This window comes from Lacerta agilis, chromosome 8, assembly GCF_009819535.1.
Source record: "Lacerta agilis isolate rLacAgi1 chromosome 8, rLacAgi1.pri, whole genome shotgun sequence".
In the NCBI taxonomy this organism is placed as follows: domain Eukaryota; kingdom Metazoa; phylum Chordata; class Lepidosauria; order Squamata; family Lacertidae; genus Lacerta; species Lacerta agilis.
Window position 1 is genome coordinate 81325215 of NC_046319.1, and position 17628 is coordinate 81342842.

A 17628-nucleotide genomic window follows, 5' to 3' on the forward strand; every position below is an offset into this window, starting at 1 on the left:
GAGAACTGGAGGAAAGGGGGAACTCCTCTGTGGCTAAAACCTGCCCAAGAGGAGGGGCTGTCATGAGATCAAGAAGTTCTTAACTGGAGAATGCCGAGGAGTTAGGAGAAAGTGTGCATCATCTGGACTGTTCTGCGGAGGCAGAAGAGCGTGGATCAGGCCAGTGTCCCATCCAGGCCAGTATCCTGTTCTCACAGCAGCCAGTCAGATGTCCCAAAGGGATGCCTGAGAGGACAGGTTCACTTTCTGACAGTAAGAGCTGTTCGACAGTGAAGAGGCCTCCCTCGCGAGGTACCGGACTCTCCTTCCTTGGAGACGTTTAAGCAGAGGTTGGGCGGCCATCTGTGAGGGATGCTTTATCTGAGATTCCTGCATGGCAGGGGGTTGGACTGGATGGCCCTTAGGGGTCCCTTCCAACCCTACACTTCAAAGATTCTCTCCTCCTGTGGTTTCCAGCAACTGGTGTTCAGGATGCTGTGGTGGACTGGATGAGGAGATGGGCTAGTTACCTGTTCTGGGTGGCGTTTGGCTCCCTTAAATGCTGAGTCCAGGTGTTTCTCGGGCGTGCAAATATTGATCCGGTCTTTCTCCTCCTCTGCCACAGGGTCCTTGTGTGACCTTTGTCCTTTCTCCCGCAGGCGTTGCTCCCCTCTTGCCAGAGCTGATGCTCAAGATGTCCTCTCACGGGAGGACCACGAAAGGCCTCTTCGTCTGCCTGGCTCTCGTGACTTTGGGCGACACCCGGTTTTCCTTCCGGAGAAAAGGTAGGCCTGCGCCAGTCGCCGGATGAGAATCCTTGGCGGTTCCTAGGTAGTCTCTGTGTTTTCCTCCTCTGGCATCAAAGCAGATGGGTGTGATGGGATCTTTGTCTAGACTGAGCAAGGTTTCCCCAACTTGGGTCCCCAGCTGTTTTTGCACTACAACTCCGGCGCTGTGGGTTAAACCACAGAGCCTAGGGCTTGCCGATCAGAAGGTCGGCGGTTCGAATCCCCGCGACGGAGTGAGCTCCCGTTGCTCAGTCCCAGCTCCTGCCCACCTAGCAGTTCGAAAGCACGTCAAAGTGCAAGTAGATAAATAGGTACCGCTCCGGCGGGAAGGTAAACAGCGTTTCCGTGTGCTGCTCTGGTTTGCCAGAAGCGGCTTTGTCATGCCGGCCACATGACCCGGAAGCTGGACGCCGGCTCCCTCGGCCATTAACGCGAGATGAGCGCCGCAACCCCAGAGTCGTCCGTGACTGGACCTAATGCTCGGGGGTCCCTTTACCTTTTACCCATCATCCCTAGTTAGTGGTACCCAGTCGTCAGGGATGATGGGAGTTGTAGTCCAAAAAAGAGACAGACCCAAGGTTTGGGAAACACTGGGATTCCAAAATTTTTCAGATCTCCACCCCCAGTCCGTAAACTCATCCTCATAAACCTGCCTATAAAAAAGCAGTATTCCGAACAGTGGTTTGCATAACCCACTAAGGAAGCAGATAAGATGGTAAAATTCAAAGCAGTACCAATTAATTGCACGTTGATTCAAGGTATCTGAAGAAGTGTGCATGCACATGAAAGCTCATACCAAGAACTAACTTAGTTGGTCTCTAAGGTGCTACTGGAAGGAATTTTTTATTTTATTTTGTGTTGATTCAAGGGTTACTGTACATCTGTGGTTGGTGAAGCTTTGTCCAATTCCGGTAGGCAGTTATACATAAATATGTTATGCTACGAATTTCCTTCACCCTTATGTTTTCATCAGTAAAAAATGTGCAAATACATATTTTTCCATGCAATGTTCTCTGCTGTATGTTGTGTTTTTTGCTACAATATTAGTGGTGGACGTGCAAAAAGACTAGAGCATTCTGGGAAATGATATATAATGAATTGAAAAAAATGTTGAAGACAACTTTTGGAAAACAAAACAAAACCCAGAAGCTTTTTTTAATAGACATTACATGCCAAATTGTTGAAAATGACTGGGAAGATCAGGCACCAAGATGATAGTAAATTTAAAGAAGAATGGTGTAAATTCATAGAGTACATTAAGGAACAATGTCAAGATTCAAATATGTTGGCAGCGCTCATCATCGCTAGCCATTGGGCATGCTGGCTGCAGCGGCTATCCCGTGCCCCCAAGCTGGTCTGCTGCCCTCTGGAAGATGCTGCCCCACCAAGATGGACAGGCTTGAATGTCGGATGGCCGCCTGTCATGTATGCTTTAGCTGAGATTCCTGCGTTGCAGGGGGTTGGACTGGATGACCCTCGGGGGTCCCTTCGGACTCTACAGTTCTACAATTCTGTGTGCAGAGGAGGGTGACTGAGACGATAAAGTCTTATGAGGGAGCCTGGAGAAGACTGAGAGGCGAAATGGGCATCCAATGAATGTTGGAAGTTTTAGGGCAGATAAAGTAGTCTTTCGCATTGTTAACCTATGGAACTCTCTCCCACAGGAATCAGTGATGGTCACCAATCTAAGTTTTAAAAGGGGGGGGGGTCAGGCAAATTCCTGGAGGTCTAGCAACAGTTACAAGGCATGATGGCTCTGTTGGAGGCAGCGATGTTTCTGAATGCCAGTTGCTGGAAACCCCAGGGCAGGAGAGGGCTCTCGTGTTCGGATCCTGCTTGTGGGTTTCTCACAGGCATTTCGTTGGCCCCTGTGAGAACAGCATGCTGGACTAGACAGACTTCTGGCTTCATCCAGCAGGAGGGTTTTCTCATGCTCCTGTGGCCACGCGATAGGAGAGCCACCTTCGAATATCTCAACGGCTGTCGCATGGAAGATGGAGCAAGCTTGTTTTCTCCTGCTCTGGAGGTCAGGACTCGAACCCATGGCTTCAAATTGCGAGCAAGGAAATTCTGGCATTAGTAAGATCTTAACGGTGTTTGACGGTGGAATAGAGGGACTCTCCTTCCTTGGATGTTTTTAGGCTGAGGTTGGATCTGTCAGGGAATCTTTAGCTGTGATTCCTGCGCAGCAGGGGGTTGGACTGGATGACCCTTAGGGTCCCTTTCAATTGGTGGCAATGATTCGACCTCTACTCCGATCAGTACAGTTGTACCTTGGTTTTCGAGCAGCTTAGTTCTCGAACGTTTTGGCTCCCGAACACCGGAAACCCGGAAGTGACTGTTCCGGTTTGCGAACTGTTTTTGGAAGCCAAACGCCCGACGGGGCTTCCGATTGGCTGCGGGAGCTTCCTGCAGCCAATCAGAAGCCGCGCTTTGGCTTCCGAATGTTTTGGAAGTTGAAGGGACTTCCGGAACGGATTCCGTTCGACTTCCAAGGCACGACTGTACATGAAATTGGCGGGGGGGGGGAGGCGCCTTCCCCTCTCCCTCTCGCTGATCACCTGCCTGTTGGGCGGCCGCCCCATGGCTGTCGGAGGCTGAGACAGGTGTGGGCATTGCCTTCCTGGCCTGCTTGCAGATGGCTTCCCTGGGGAGACCCCTGGCTCCCTCTCCCCTCTTGGGAACAGGACTCAGGTGGAAACTGAGGTCTTTCCTCATGGCACGTCTTGGAGCTCAATAATAATAATAATAATAATAATAATAATAATAATAATATATTTGTACCTTGACCATCTGGCTGGGTTTCCCCAGCCAATCTGGGCGGCTTCCAGCAGATATTAGGATACATTAAAATGTCACAGATTAAAAACTTCCCTGAACAGGGCTGCCTTCAGATGTCTTCTGAATGTACGGTAGTTGTTTATCTCTTTGACATCTGATGGGGAGGGCGGGCGCCACTACCGAAAAGGCCCTCTACCTGGTTCCCTGTAGCTTTGCTTCTCGCAGTGAGGGAACCTCCAGAAGGCCCTCGGCGCCGGACCTCAGTGTCCGGGCAGAACGATGGGGTGGAGACGCTCCTTCAGGTATACAGGACTGAGGTTTTGAGTTCAAAACTTCAAGCGGCCAGTCCTGCGGGGGGGGGGGGAGAGTGGAGTCGCCAGTCGGAAGCCGTCAACTGAGGCCGTTCCCTCACCTGCATTCCCAGGACAACCCGGCCTTTCTTCATGCCAGCGTACCAGCTGACAGAAACGTTCGCAGGATGGGGTTGTTGCAAGTTTCTTGAAAAACAGGTGTGGTGCAATCCGAGTCTGGGGGGCTGCTTTGGTCACAGGAGTTGGATCGTAGACTTCCTGCGAGCAACAGCGCTGAGACTGAAATGCAAAACCGGGAAGAGGCTCGGCGAAGGCGGCGCCTCCTTTTTTTTAAATCCCGAATTCGTGGATTCCCTGTTTTGCAATGTGTCTGTCTGCAGGGGAAGTTGCCACATCGAGCCGTTACGCGGAATGAGGAAGAGAAGCGAGCTCTGACGTTTTGTTGTGTCTCGCTGTGTTCCAGCTTCCGAGACTTTGCTGGCATTGCCCACTCTCTCTGCCAATTGCCTCCCCCCCCCCGCCCCCCGTAAAGGGTATTTATCTGATTATCAAGTCTACTTCCAGATTTGCCAGGCGTGTGACAAGGGAAGTTTTGAAAATGATGATTCTGTTGTATATGTAACGAAGGACTGCCAAGTCATTTAAAAAGCGTCTGGAGGTTCTAGTCCCTGTTGAAATCTCAAATGATGGGTAATTTTCTCCATTGTGGCTACATTCCAGAGTGAGTGGTACCCAAGCATCTGGTGCAAGATTTTGGGCTGCTTTCCACCGAGTAGCAATTACTATCTCTGAGCTGCCAAGATCCTCTATAACCCTCTGCCAATTGTGATCTTTGCAATTATGAGTGTTTGATATATTTTGGCTCGGTCGGCAGAGCATGAGATCATTAATTTCAGAGTTACCGGTTTGAACCCCACGTTGGATGAAAGATTTCCACATTGCAGGGGGTTGGACTGGATGACCCTCGGGGTCCCTTCCAACTCTACAATTCTATGATTCTTGAAAGGGGGAGGTAAGAGTCTCAGTGAGCTGATTTCTCCAGCCAGCACTGCATTCCACAGTGGTTAATAATAATAATAATAATAATAATAATAATAATAATTTGTATCCCGCACTCCCTGGCCGAGGCCAGGCTCAGAGCGGCTAACATCATAAAAACAAAACAAAATAAAAATTCCTTCCAGTAGCACCTTAGAGCATAGCTGTCAACCTTTTCCTTTTTTTGCGGGAAATTCCCATATTACAGTGGTACCTCGCAAGGCTAATGCCTCGCTAGACGAAAAACTCACCAGACGAAAGGCATTTGCTAGCAAAAGGGTGACTCGCAAGACGAATTCTCCTATGGCCGTGACTCGCAAAACGAAAACGTTTTGCGATTCCCCCCCCCCTGTAAAACCGCGCTTCCTCCGACCGTGCTTCGCAAGACGAAATTTCCGCTATACGACAACACTCGCGGAACGAATTAAAACAAAATAAAATAAAAAAATTCCTTCCAGTAGCACCTTAGAGACCAACTAAGTTTGTTCTTGGTATGAGCTTTCGTGTGCATGCACACTTCTTCAGGTACACTGAAGGGTATCCTAAGAACAACACGATATGCATAAAAACAGACATCAATGAGTTAAAATACATCTTGAAATTAGTTCAGACAAGTTAAAATCTGGGCAGGTGGCAATTTTCAGGTCGGAGTTGAGAGTGGTTGATACTTTCCAGGACCAACTGTTTCCACTGATCATACAAGGACCTGTGAGCAGGTTGGGGGCCTCCTTTGGGCTTGTTTTATACAGAGGTACCTCGGTTTACATACGCTTCAGGTTACAGACTCCGCTAACCCAGAAATAACGCTTCAGGTTAAGAACTTTGCTTTAGGATAAGAACTGGCGCAGCGGCAGCGGGAGGCCCCATTAGCTAAAGTGGTGCTTCAGGTTAAGAACAGTTTCAGGTTAAGGACCTCCGGAACGAATTAACTCCGGGACAATTCGAACCCACAACTGAGATTAAGAGCCTCATGCTCTACCAACTGAGTTATCCCAGCTTGTCTGGATGATTCTCTCGGCTTCTTAAATGCTATTTTTAATATCCTTTAATATCCTTTTAGGGCCTGTTGCAAGGTGTGGCTCAGGAACTGGGCCACCACAACACACTCGGGGATTTTGGGGGTGTTGGGCTTTCAAAAAAAAAAAAAACCCCGATCTTTGGGTTTGCCCATTTCCTGTCTGCTTCATTAGATCCCTCCCCTCTGCTTTTCCCTCTGACCCCAGGGTGTAGACCACCAGACCCGCCCGCTCACAGCGCCTACCGATGCCAGTCCCCCCTGTGCCAGGAGCCTCTTCCGGACTCGGTCCTGTTCAGACCTGAAACTGTGCTGGAATTCTACTGCCAACCTGGATACGTCTCAACCAGTTTGCCGGCCCTCGCCATCTGCCAAGGAGGGCAGTGGAATATGTTGAGAGACCTCGCCTGCACGCCCCGAGGAAGTAAGTGCTGTGACCTCTCTCTCTCCCTGCCCCCCACCCAGAATAAAAATGCAAAGGGGAGAATAATTGGTGTGTCCGGTTTGCCATTATCAGAGGTGACCCAACTGCGCGAACAGCCCCTTGAGGCTTCGACTGACTCCCCTGCAAGGGAAGATTGTGGCGTTTTGTGCTTTAACAAAATAAAAAAGTTTAGTCCAGAGTTTCCCAAACCTTGGATCTCCAGCTGTATTATGGACTACAGTTCCCATCATCCTTGATCACTGGTTCTGTTAGCTAGGGGTGATGGGAGTTGTAGTCCAAAAAAACAGCTGGAGACCCAAGGTTTGGGGAAACCCTGGTTTGGAGAAAAGGTGAGGAAGAGGGGACAGGATGGGAGTTGACAGAGGTGTGTTAGCCATTGAGGCTAAGGGTGCCATGGCCTGAAGGAGAGCCAGTGTGGTGTAGTGGTTAAGAGTGGTAGACTTGTAATCTGGTGAACTGGGTTTGATTCCCCGCTCCTCCACATGCAGCTGCTGGGTGACCTTGGGCTAGTCACACTTCTCTGAAGTCTCTCAGCCCCACTCACCTCACAGAAGGGGGAGGAAGGGAAAGGAGAATGTTAGCCGCTTTGAGACTCCTTCGGGTAGTGAAAAGCGGGATATCAAATCCAAACTCCTCCTCTTCTTCTTCTTCTTCTTCTTCTTCTTCTCCGCCCTCCAGCCCCACTGGCAGCGCCGCCCTCGCCCACCTCTTCTCGGGCTGCAGACGTGGGGAGGCCGTCGGCGAGCCTTCCGTCGGCGCGGCAGCCAGGGCTCCCTGGACAGGGGCACGGCGCTGCCGTCCAGCAAGCCCTCACTGCCGTGCCAACGGGAGGCTCGCCGACGGCCTCTCCGCGTCAGCAGCCTGGCCCTGCCCAGCGGAGCGCGAGTTCGGCGTCTGCACCGCACCCTCCGGCTGCCCGCCACGCCTGGCCCTGCCCGGCGGAGCGTGAGGGGTGCTGGAGGGATCTTCGCGCCAGGGCGCCGGATATGCTTAAGACGGCCCTGGGAGTTTATAAAACGATGGGTGGTGTTCGAGAAAGAGGGGAGGAGACAGCTTTTCTCTCTGTCGTGTAACTCTAGAACTTGTGGGCACCCAGTGAAGCTGATGATCGTTGGGAAATTCGGGGCAGACGAAAGCAAGCCTTTCTTCGTCCACCACATGGTTAAACTGTGGAACTCGCTGCTGCAGGATTTGTGGAGGAGGAGAGGGCTATTGATGGCTCCTAGCCAGGAGGGCTGTGCTCTGCTTCCACGGTTGGAGGCAGCAGTGCTTCGGCATCCTAGTTGCTGGAAACCCCAGGAGGGGAGAGGGCTCTTGTGCTGGACTCCTGCTCGTGTTTCCCACTGGGGCACCTTCTTGGCCACTAGATGGGCCGCTGGCCTGATCCGGCAGGCTGTTCACATGCAATATTCCAAGTGGTGTGCGATCCGTGCACGCTCCTAGCGTTGCACCCCACACTCTCCGATGTTCCAAGGGGGGGCTCTCCTCTTGTTGCACAGTCGGCGTGTCGTGGCCCGGTCCTGAGTGCAATTCACGCAGGATGCAAAATTCGGATTCCCGGGGCTCAGAATTAAAGCCTCTCCACCAGTTTGGTCGCCACCTTGTGGACAGAATTGCAACAGCAGTTCTCTCTGTCACCCACAGTTTGGCAGGTGGCTGGCATTAGCCACCAAGGAATCTGACTTTGCAGACGATTGTTGGGCTCAGGGATGATGAGGCGACTTGCAGTCCTGCAACATTTGCAGGCCACCAGATTGGCTTTTCCTACACAGCCACTGGAAAGGAGTGTTCGAATTTTAATCCCAGGGATATGAATCCAGACTCACTCCGATTCACATTTATTTGGGTCCAATTTATTTGAGAGGGTCGTCCGCTACGCAAAGTTGGGTTGGGACCTTGGCGATCCAACTTTCAAGTATGCAAGCTTTTGAGTCCAACAGAGTTCTTGGCCTATTGACAGCGGTGGGTGACGGCTGCACTGCTATAGTGATAGTTGCTGTTTGTTGTTATTGCTGACCCTCAGGGTGGTCTAAGATTTAAGATATTCCAGCAGCGAAATGAATCTCAGTGTTGGGGGTAGGGAGAATGCTTGCAGGCTTCTCAAACACTCCACCCCTGTTAGGATGGGCAGCTGGCCTGGATGGACCAGTTTAGGTCATTCCTGCCACCACAGACATTTTTGACAACTCTTGCCTTAACCTTGATTGACCCACCAAGAAGAGTTTGGATTTGATATCCCGCTTTATCGCTACCCGAAGGAGTCTCAAAGCAGCTAACATTCTCCTTTTCCCTTCCTCTGTGAGGTGAGTGGGGCTGAGAGATTTCAAAGAAGTGTGACTAGCCCAAGGTCACCCAGCAGCTGCATGTGGAGGAGTGGGGAATCGAATCCGGTTCACCAGATTATGAGTGTACCGCTCTTAACCACTACACCACACTGGCTCTTCCTGTGGCAGCTTGCCTTATTCTTCCCTCTGTGTAGGTCTGCCCTCCCGGTTCAGTTTTGGGCACTGACACCCTCAGTCCTTAACCAACGATTTCCCACCTTCCTAAGGGTCCCCATTAAATCTCTCCTGCCTCCCCAACCAACCCTTGCAGCTCCGCATCCTGACGCCTTCCTCTCCGCTGCCTCCATCCCCGTGGTGCTGGCTGCCGCTGTGATCTTTTCCGCCATCCTGGTGACGGTTGTGGCTTGCGTCCTCCTGAAGACGAGACTCCATATCTGCCGCTGCCTCAGGTGAGCCTCAGCAAACTCCAAGTTTGCTACCTTACGCTGTCAAAGTGTATTTATTATACACTATGTTTACTGTATGCAGGTGGCGCTGTAGGGATGCGGGTGGTGCTGTGGTCTAAACCACAGAGCCTAGGGCTTGCTGATCAGAAGGTCGGCGGTTCGAATCCCCGCGACGGGGTGAGCTCCCATTGCTCGGTCCCAGCTCCTGCCCACCTAGCAGTTCGAAAGCACCTCAAAGTGCAAGTAGATAAATAGGTACCGCTCTGGCGGGAAGGTAAACGGTGTTTCCGTGCACTGCTCTGGTTCGCCAGAAGTGGCTTAGTCATGCTGGCCACATGACCCGGAAGCTGGACGCTGGCTCCCTCGGCCAGTAAAGCGAGATGAGCGCTGCAACCCCAGAGTCGAACACGACTGGACCTAATGGTCACCCCGTCACGGGGATTCGAACCGGCAACCTTCTGATCAGCAAGCCCTAGGCTCTGTGGTTTAACCCACAGCGCCACCCGCGTCCCTGCTGTATATAGATGTTTCTTAAAATGAATAGATTGGTCCTTCTCACACACCTTTTCTCCCTTTTGCAAGATTCGGGGGTCACACTTTTCTCGGGCTTTACTGAACTTTGGTGCAAAGACCCTCACGGTGCCGTTTCTCTCCCCCTCCCCAGTTCCTACGAGCACCTGGACGACCCGTTGGAGCAAATAGAAGAGCTTGATGTTCCCGAACCGGACTGCAGCGGAGGCCCCCTCCCCTCGTACGAAGAGGCCGTCTATGGTCACACGGGCCCGACCCCTCTGGCCCTTTCCCAGGAAGCCCCAGATCTCTGCGGCCTCGGAGAGGAGCCCCCTTCCTACCAGGACTCCTTGGTGGCGGCTTCTGCTGAATCTGGATCTGCCCCAGCAAGAGAGTCACCCTCCCGGCTCCCCACATCACTCTTGCCCCCAGGTGTTGGAAAGGAGGACGGTCCTTAGCCCAAGGTTGCACGGCTTTTGTTGAAATGCCTCGGAGCTGGGATTTCCTTTCTTCCTTTTCCCCTCCGCCCCTTTCCAAGTGGCTCCCTGTACAATCTTGGAGGGGGGTGGGATTACAGGGGTGCCCTAAGGAAGCCCTGCCCCTCCCTGATCAAGTGCTGCTATTGGAGGGCTGCGGTGGGCGGAGCGATACATCCGCCAACGGGGGACTGACTTAATACCCCGGCCAATGGCCCTGTGGCATTGGGGCCATATTGTGGATTAATTGGGCTCGTTGGTTTTCCGTGTTGGGACGCAAGTAGGAATTCTGTCCTGAGAATTCTTGGTTTGTTTGGTTGTTTTTTTTCTTAATTTACGTTTTGATTTTATTTTAAAGCCTTTTTTAAAAATTAATTTTATTTCCCGAAGCAGAATGTGAGTGTTTGGATACGGGGGGGGGGGGGTGGGGGGAGAGAAACTCATCGTTCCTTCTCTCCAAAGACTTCCTGGCGTGCTGCGCTCAGAAATCGCGCAGCTTGGAGGCTGCATTGTGTGCCTCGAGGGAGGCAGTTTGGACCTGCCACTGAATGGTCCCTTGCGCCGGTAACGGATGGAAGTCTTGGCCCAAATGGCTCGGGGGACTGGTTCATATATTGACCCCCTCCGCTGAATTTGGTTCTGCAGGAGCAGACCTGGTGACTTTGCCGAAAGAGGGCAGCCTGAAAGCAGCATTGACATTTGCAAGAACTCTGGGTTAATCGCCCCCACGTTTTCTGAGTGTACACTCTCTGATATACTTTTGAATGCTGTTTGTTGTGTTCAGAGATTTATTTTTTAAAAAACAATTAAAACTCCGTTCATTCTACATTTGTGGTTTATTTTTTACACCTGCCTAGAGTGTGTGTGGACTTTTTGGGGGAAAAAAAATCTGCAAAGCGTTAAAGTTGGGACCTGGTAGGTTCCAGCAGGATGAGTTTCGGGGGGTGTAGAAAGTCCCCCCCCCCCAATGTACTGATTACAAATTAAAAATCCTTCCAGTAGCACCTTAAAGTCCAGCTAAGTTTGTTCTTGGTATGAGCTTTCCTGTGCATGCACACTTCTTGAGATACACTGAAACAGAAGTCACCAGACCCTTATATATAGTGAGAGAGTGGGGAGGGGTATTACTCAGAGGGGTGGAGGGAATGGGGGACAGGCTGATAGGTGTGGAAAACCTGTTGACGACTGTTAACGACTGCAATTGGTCTTGCAGGAAAAAGCAAGGGGTGAGATGGCTAAAAATAGCTTTATCGTTTATAATGCAATAAGAATCCAATGTCTCCATGGTTTAAAGTTTGGTGATAAGTTGCAATTCAGCAATTTGGTGATAAGTTGCAATTTAACCTGCAAAGAATTTGTTTCGACTACCGTAGACCAACACGGCTACCTACCTGTAACTGATTACAAATTATTTCTGAACGGCTGGTTATCTAGATGGCGACCCTATGAGCAGCAGCCGGGGGAAAGGCAAATTGCATGCGAGGGATCATTAGGAAAGAAAGTGAAAATCAAACTGCTGGTGTCATAATGCCGTTGTACAAATCTAGGGTGCAGCCTCATTAGGCATGCCGTGCACAATTCTGGTCGCCTCAACTCAAAAAGGATAACGCAGAGTTGGAAAAGGGTCGGGAAAGGGCAACCAACAAGGGGCTGGAGCGACTCCCCTGGGAAGAAAAGTTTTCAGTGTTGGGGGCGTTCTAGTTTAGAGAACTGTAACTGGCTGACTGACCGAACCCAAAGGGTGCTCATCAATGGCTCCTCTTCATCCTGGAGAGAAGTGACTAGTGGGGTGTCACAGAGTTCTGTCTTGGGCCCAGTCTTATTCAACATCTTCATCAATGACTTGGATGATGGGCTTGAGGGCATCCTGATCAAGTTCGCAGATGACACCAAATTGGGAGGGGTGGCTAATACCCCAGAGGACAGGATCACACTTCAAAATGACCTTAACAGATTACTACACTTGGGCAAAAAAAAAAAAAAATGAAAGGCACAAATACAGGATGGGTGACACCTGGCTTGAGAGCAGTACATGTGAAAAGGATCTAGGAGTCATGGTAGACCACAAACTTGACATGAGTCAACAGTGTGATGCAGCAGCTAAAAAAGCCAATGCAATTCTGGGCTGCATCAATAGGAGTATAGCATCTAGATCAAGGGAAGTAATAGTACCACTGTATTCCGCTGTGGTCAGACCTCACCTGGAATACTGTGTCCAGTTCTGGGCACCCCAGTTCAAGAAGGATACTGACAAGCTGGAACATGTCCAGAGGAGGGCAACCAAAATGGTCAAAGGCCTGGAAACGATGCCTTATGAGGAACGGCTTAGGGAGCTGGGTATGTTTAGCCTGGAGAAGAAAAGGTTAAGGGGGGATATGATGGCCATGTTCAAATATATAAAAGGATGTCATCTAGAGGAGGGAGAAAGGTTGTTTTCTGCTGCTCCAGAGAAGCGGACACGGGGCAATGGATTCAAACTACAAGGAAGAAGATTCCACCTAAACATTAGGAAGAACTTCCTGACAGTGAGAGCTGTTGGACAGTGGGATTTGCTGCCAAGGAGTGTGGTGGAGTCTCCTTCTTTGGAGGTCTTGAAGCGGAGGCTTGACAGCCATCTGTCAGGAATGCTTGGATGGTGTTTCCTGCTTAGCATGGGGTTGGACTGGATGGCCCTTGGGGTCTCTTCCAACTCTAGGATTCTATGAAAAGGCTATATTTATAAAATTCTGCATTGCAAGGAGAAAGCGGAGAGAGAGAGAGAGAAGCTTTTCTCCCTCTCATAGCACAGACATATAAAAAGTACTTCTTCAGTTTTATTTTCCTTTCCTAATGATGGGATTTGCCTTTTTCACAGTCGCCACACGCTGAGTTGGCGTCTTCATTGAGCTCTCCGCTGTGACCCCAAGGCCTCGTTCCCGGTTCAGACTCCATAAGGGTATTTGTCATATTAACATTAATATATTTTCGCTCCAATAGGCATCACTTTACCCTCGCTTATGTTGAAGTGCGTTTGCCATTTTGCTGCCCATTGGCTGGGTTTGGAGCTCTTCGCAATCTCTTTCCGTCCTGATAATTTAGTGCCGTCAGCAAAGCTGGTCGCCTCACACTGCTCAACTCCAGATCATCTATGAACAAGTTTCAAAGCACAGGCCCCAGTACTGATTCTTAAGGAGAGGCTCAACCCTAAACCTAATTCAGCCACATAGGAGGGGTATATATAAAATTATCATCATCATCATCAGGAAGACCTTTCTAACACTAAGAGCTGTTTGGCAGCGGAATAGACTCACTTGGGAGGTTGTGGACTCTCCTTCCTTGGAGGTTTCTAAGCAGAGGTCGGATGGCCGTCTGTGAGGGATGATTTAGCTGAAATTCCTGCATTGCAGGGGGTTGGACTAGATGATCCCATAGGGCCCCTTCCAACTCCACAATTACATGAGCCAATTGGGCCCAATAATAATAATACAATATTTTTTTGGTTTATATCCGGGGCCGGCACGTCCATTAAGGCGAACTAGGCAATTGCCTAGGGCGCCAAAATGGAGGGGGCGCTGGCCAGGCTTGGGCGGGGGGGGGGGAAGGGCTAGCAGCAGCTTCTCTGCTGTAGCGGAGAGGTGCTGCTTGCCCCCTACACCACCCCCCGGCTCCCGCTAAAGCAGGGGGGGTGGGGGCGGGACGGGCGAGCAGCAGCTTCTCCACTATAGTGGAGAAACTGCTGCTTGCCTCTCCACCACCCCCACCTCCTACTAAAGCAGGCTTTGGAGGGGGGTGCCAGAAGGTGGTCTCGCCTGGGGCGCAAGAAACCCTAGCACCAGTCCTGTTTATATCCTACCCATCTTCCTCAGTTTCCCCAGCCACTCTGGGAAGCTTAGAAAGGTAAAGGGACCCCTGACCATTAGGTCCAGTCGTGTCCGACTCTGGGGTTGCGGCGCTCATCTCGCTTTACTGGCTGAGGGAGCCGGCGTACAGCTTCCGGGTCATGTGGCCAGCAGGACAAAGCCGCTTCTGGAGAACCAGAGCAGCGCACGGAAATGCCGTTTACCTTCCCACCGGAGCGGTGCCTATTTATCTACTTGCACTTCGTGCTTTCGAACTGCTAAATCCGGCACTGGTGGAGACGTGTGCCCAGGACCGTCTTAGGGAGATCGGCCGCCGTGGTGCGGCGATCCCTCCGGCGCCCCCGGCGTGCTGCCTCTCCGCCACCTCCCTCCAGTGCTTGCCGCCCCTCGGGAGGGGGGGTGGGCGAGCGGGGGGTGAGGGGCGTGGCGCTGCAGCGGCGCGGGGCTCTGCGTGCCCTTCCAGTGCTCCCGGGATGGGAGGTGAGGGCAGCCGGCTTGCAGCCCGCCCGTGGGGGCGGGTTGGGGAGGGGGGTGCCCAGTATGCCGGCGGGCTCACGGGGGTGCCCCTGGGGGGCTGGCGCCCTGGCGCAGTGCGCCAATAGCCCCTATGGATGAGACGGCCCTGCGTGTGCCCCTTTGGGGAACTCTTGCTTTCCGGACCCAGCCCTGCCTTTGACATACATGATGACACATCTCTGCTGGCTCACTGTTGAAAACTCTGCAGGACAAGGGTGTCCTTCTAAAGCAATGCAAGGTGGGGTTTGCTCGCTGCCGGGAGACTTGACGGTCTAAGCTCTCCCATTGATCGGGGAAGGCAAACACTGCTCTGGGTGCGCCCCTAGGCAGATGCACCTGTATGGATCCACTTCCTTTTGCACTGGGTGGGATCAGCTAACGGCTTGCTGAACCTGTTTCGTAGGCAGGTCTCCGTCATGCAGCTTACCCTGGAATGCAAAAGACCAACAACGGTGGCATCGATGGTGCAGAGAGATCTGTTGCAAGTGGTTCTTGTTACAGACCAGGCATGTCCTCTTTTTTTATTAAAAAATTATTGGATTTTCCAAATTAAACCACATTACAAATACCCACACCCCATACATAACAACACAATACACCCAATGCACACATATTACTTAAAATCCTTTACATCTTTAACTCTTAAGCCCTATCTAAAGCGTTCATTTCTATTCTTCTTCAGTAACTTTGTAACATTATCCAATCTAGTTTCTTACAACTAATCTTAATCTTATAATCAACTTATCTTAAATCATAAAACTTATTTTTATAAAAAAACATCATCATTCAAATCTTAGCTTCTTATATACTATCTTCTCTTAACTCAGTAGAACTTGTTACTTCTAATTCCCTCTTTAAAAATATTAAATCAACCCATTTTAACCAAATCCTAAACATTTCTTCCATTCTCAAAGTCCCCTTTTCCCCTCTGATGTCGGAGTACCGTGGTCAGCATTCCTAGTAAGACTCATCACTTTACCCCACCCCCCTCCTGATCATCTTTCCCCCTATTACAACCTCACCCCAGCCCTCCCCCCAGCTTTTCCCCAGCCCAGGTTCTTCTTGTGTTAAAATATTACCATTTTCTTCTTCCAGAATGTCACATTTTCCTTGATACATACAAACCAAAACATTGTCACAAAGCATCTTTCCATCATTCTCCAGTTCAGAGTTACAGACCAGGCATGTCCAACAGGTAGATCGTGAGCCAGTGTGGTGTAGTGGTTAAGAGTGGTGGACTTGTAATCTGGTGAACTGGGTTCGCTTCCCCGCTCCTCCACATGCAGCTGCTGGGTGACCTTGGGCTAGTCATACTTCTCTGAAGTCTCTCAGCCCCACTCACCTCACAGAGTGTGTGTTGTGGGGGAGGAAGGGAAAGGAGAATGTTAGCCGCTTTGAGACTCCTTTGGGTAGTGATAAAGCAGGATAGCAAATCCAAACTCTTCTTCTTCTTCATCATCATCACTTGACGTCTGTGGTAGATCACTGGTAGATCAGTGGTTCCCCCCAAAGAAGCTGAACAACTGTGGCTCCCCTTAAAAAAGCTCAACATTTTACCTCCTCCCTGAAAAAACTCAAAAACTTTGACCTGAACCCCCCAAAAATGGGCCTTCATCCTTCCTAAAAAAAAATCTCAACAACTTCGACTTGAACCTGGTAGATGACTGCCAGTTTTTAACTCTGTGAGTAGATCACAGTCTCTTGGGAGTTGGCCACCCCTGTTATAAACCAACTGTCTGGGACATCTAGGCTTTCAGGGTGGGGGGGATTTTGGCAGGTGCAAATTCTATCAAGTCTGCTTCACACAGAGTCGTCGGGCGGCTGGTCCACCTATTTCAGTGTTGCGTACACTGGTTTGCAAACTAATGCCAGTGTACTGGAAGAAGCAAAGATCACCAGTGTCGAAGCAATGATCCTTCAACATCAACTTCGCTGGACTGGTCATGTTGTGCGGATGCCTTATGATCGTCTTGCAAAGGAACTACTCTACTCCGAACTTAAAAATGGAAAGCGTAACCCTGGTGGTCAACAAAAGAGGCTTAAAGACTCTCCAAGGCAAAAATGCAGTATAAGCACCGACAACTGGGAAACGCTGGCCTGCGATTGCTCCAGTTGGAGAACAGCCTTGACCAAAGGTGTCATGGGCTTTTCATGGTATCTGAAGAAGTGTGCATCCTCACGAAAGCTCATACCAAGAACAAACTTAGTTGGTCTCTAAGGTGCTACTGGAAGGAATTTTTAATTTTTAATTTTGTTTTGACTATGGCAGACCAACATGGCTATTGTTGTTGTTCAGTCGTTCGGCCATGTCCGACTCTTTGTGACCCCATGGACCAGAGCACGCCAGGCACGCCTATCCTTCACTGCCTCCCGCAGTTTGGCCAAACTCATGCCAGTCGCTTCGAGAACACTGTCCAACCATCTCGTCCTCTGTCGTCCCCTTCTCCTTGTGCCCTCCATCTTTCCCATCACCAGGGTCTTTTCTAGGGAGTCTTCTCTTCTCATGAGGTGGCCAAAGTACTGGAGCCTCAACTTCAGGATCTGTCCTTCTAGTGAGCACTCAGGGCCGATTTCCTTGAGAATGGATAGGTTTGATAGCCAACACGGCTACCTACCAGTAAATGGGCTTTGAAGACACTCGAACTCAGGACGCAAGGGAGAAACGTGCTAAGAGGAAGGAGGCACGCTTGGCAAACTGTCACCACGATCAACTCCTGCCCAGAAACCCAGGTCCCCACTGTGGAAGGATGTGTGGGTCCAGAATTGGCCTCCGCAGTCATTTTATGGACTCACTGTTAAGACCGTGTCCATGGAAGACAATCTTATTTGGCTACGGGTGATCGCCACAGAAGACGACGACACTGGTTTGCGGCAATGGGTGTTTTAATTCAGTGGCTCTCACAGGAGAGAATGGAAACTGCGGCAAGAAGATTCAAGGACAAAGAAACATTTCGTTGTAGTATAACATCATAATAATTCTTTTTTATATGTATGCAACCAGAAGCAGTATCCATGCCTCTCCTCAAGAACATTGGTCCCAACAACATCAAACATACCATCTCAGGACTATTTAATTGCTCATCTTCCAACATTGTGTATGCAATCAAATGCCAACAGTGCCCTTCAGCTCTCTATTTTGGACAAACAGGCCAAACCCTACGCCAAAGGATAAATGGACATAAATCTGATATCGGGAATC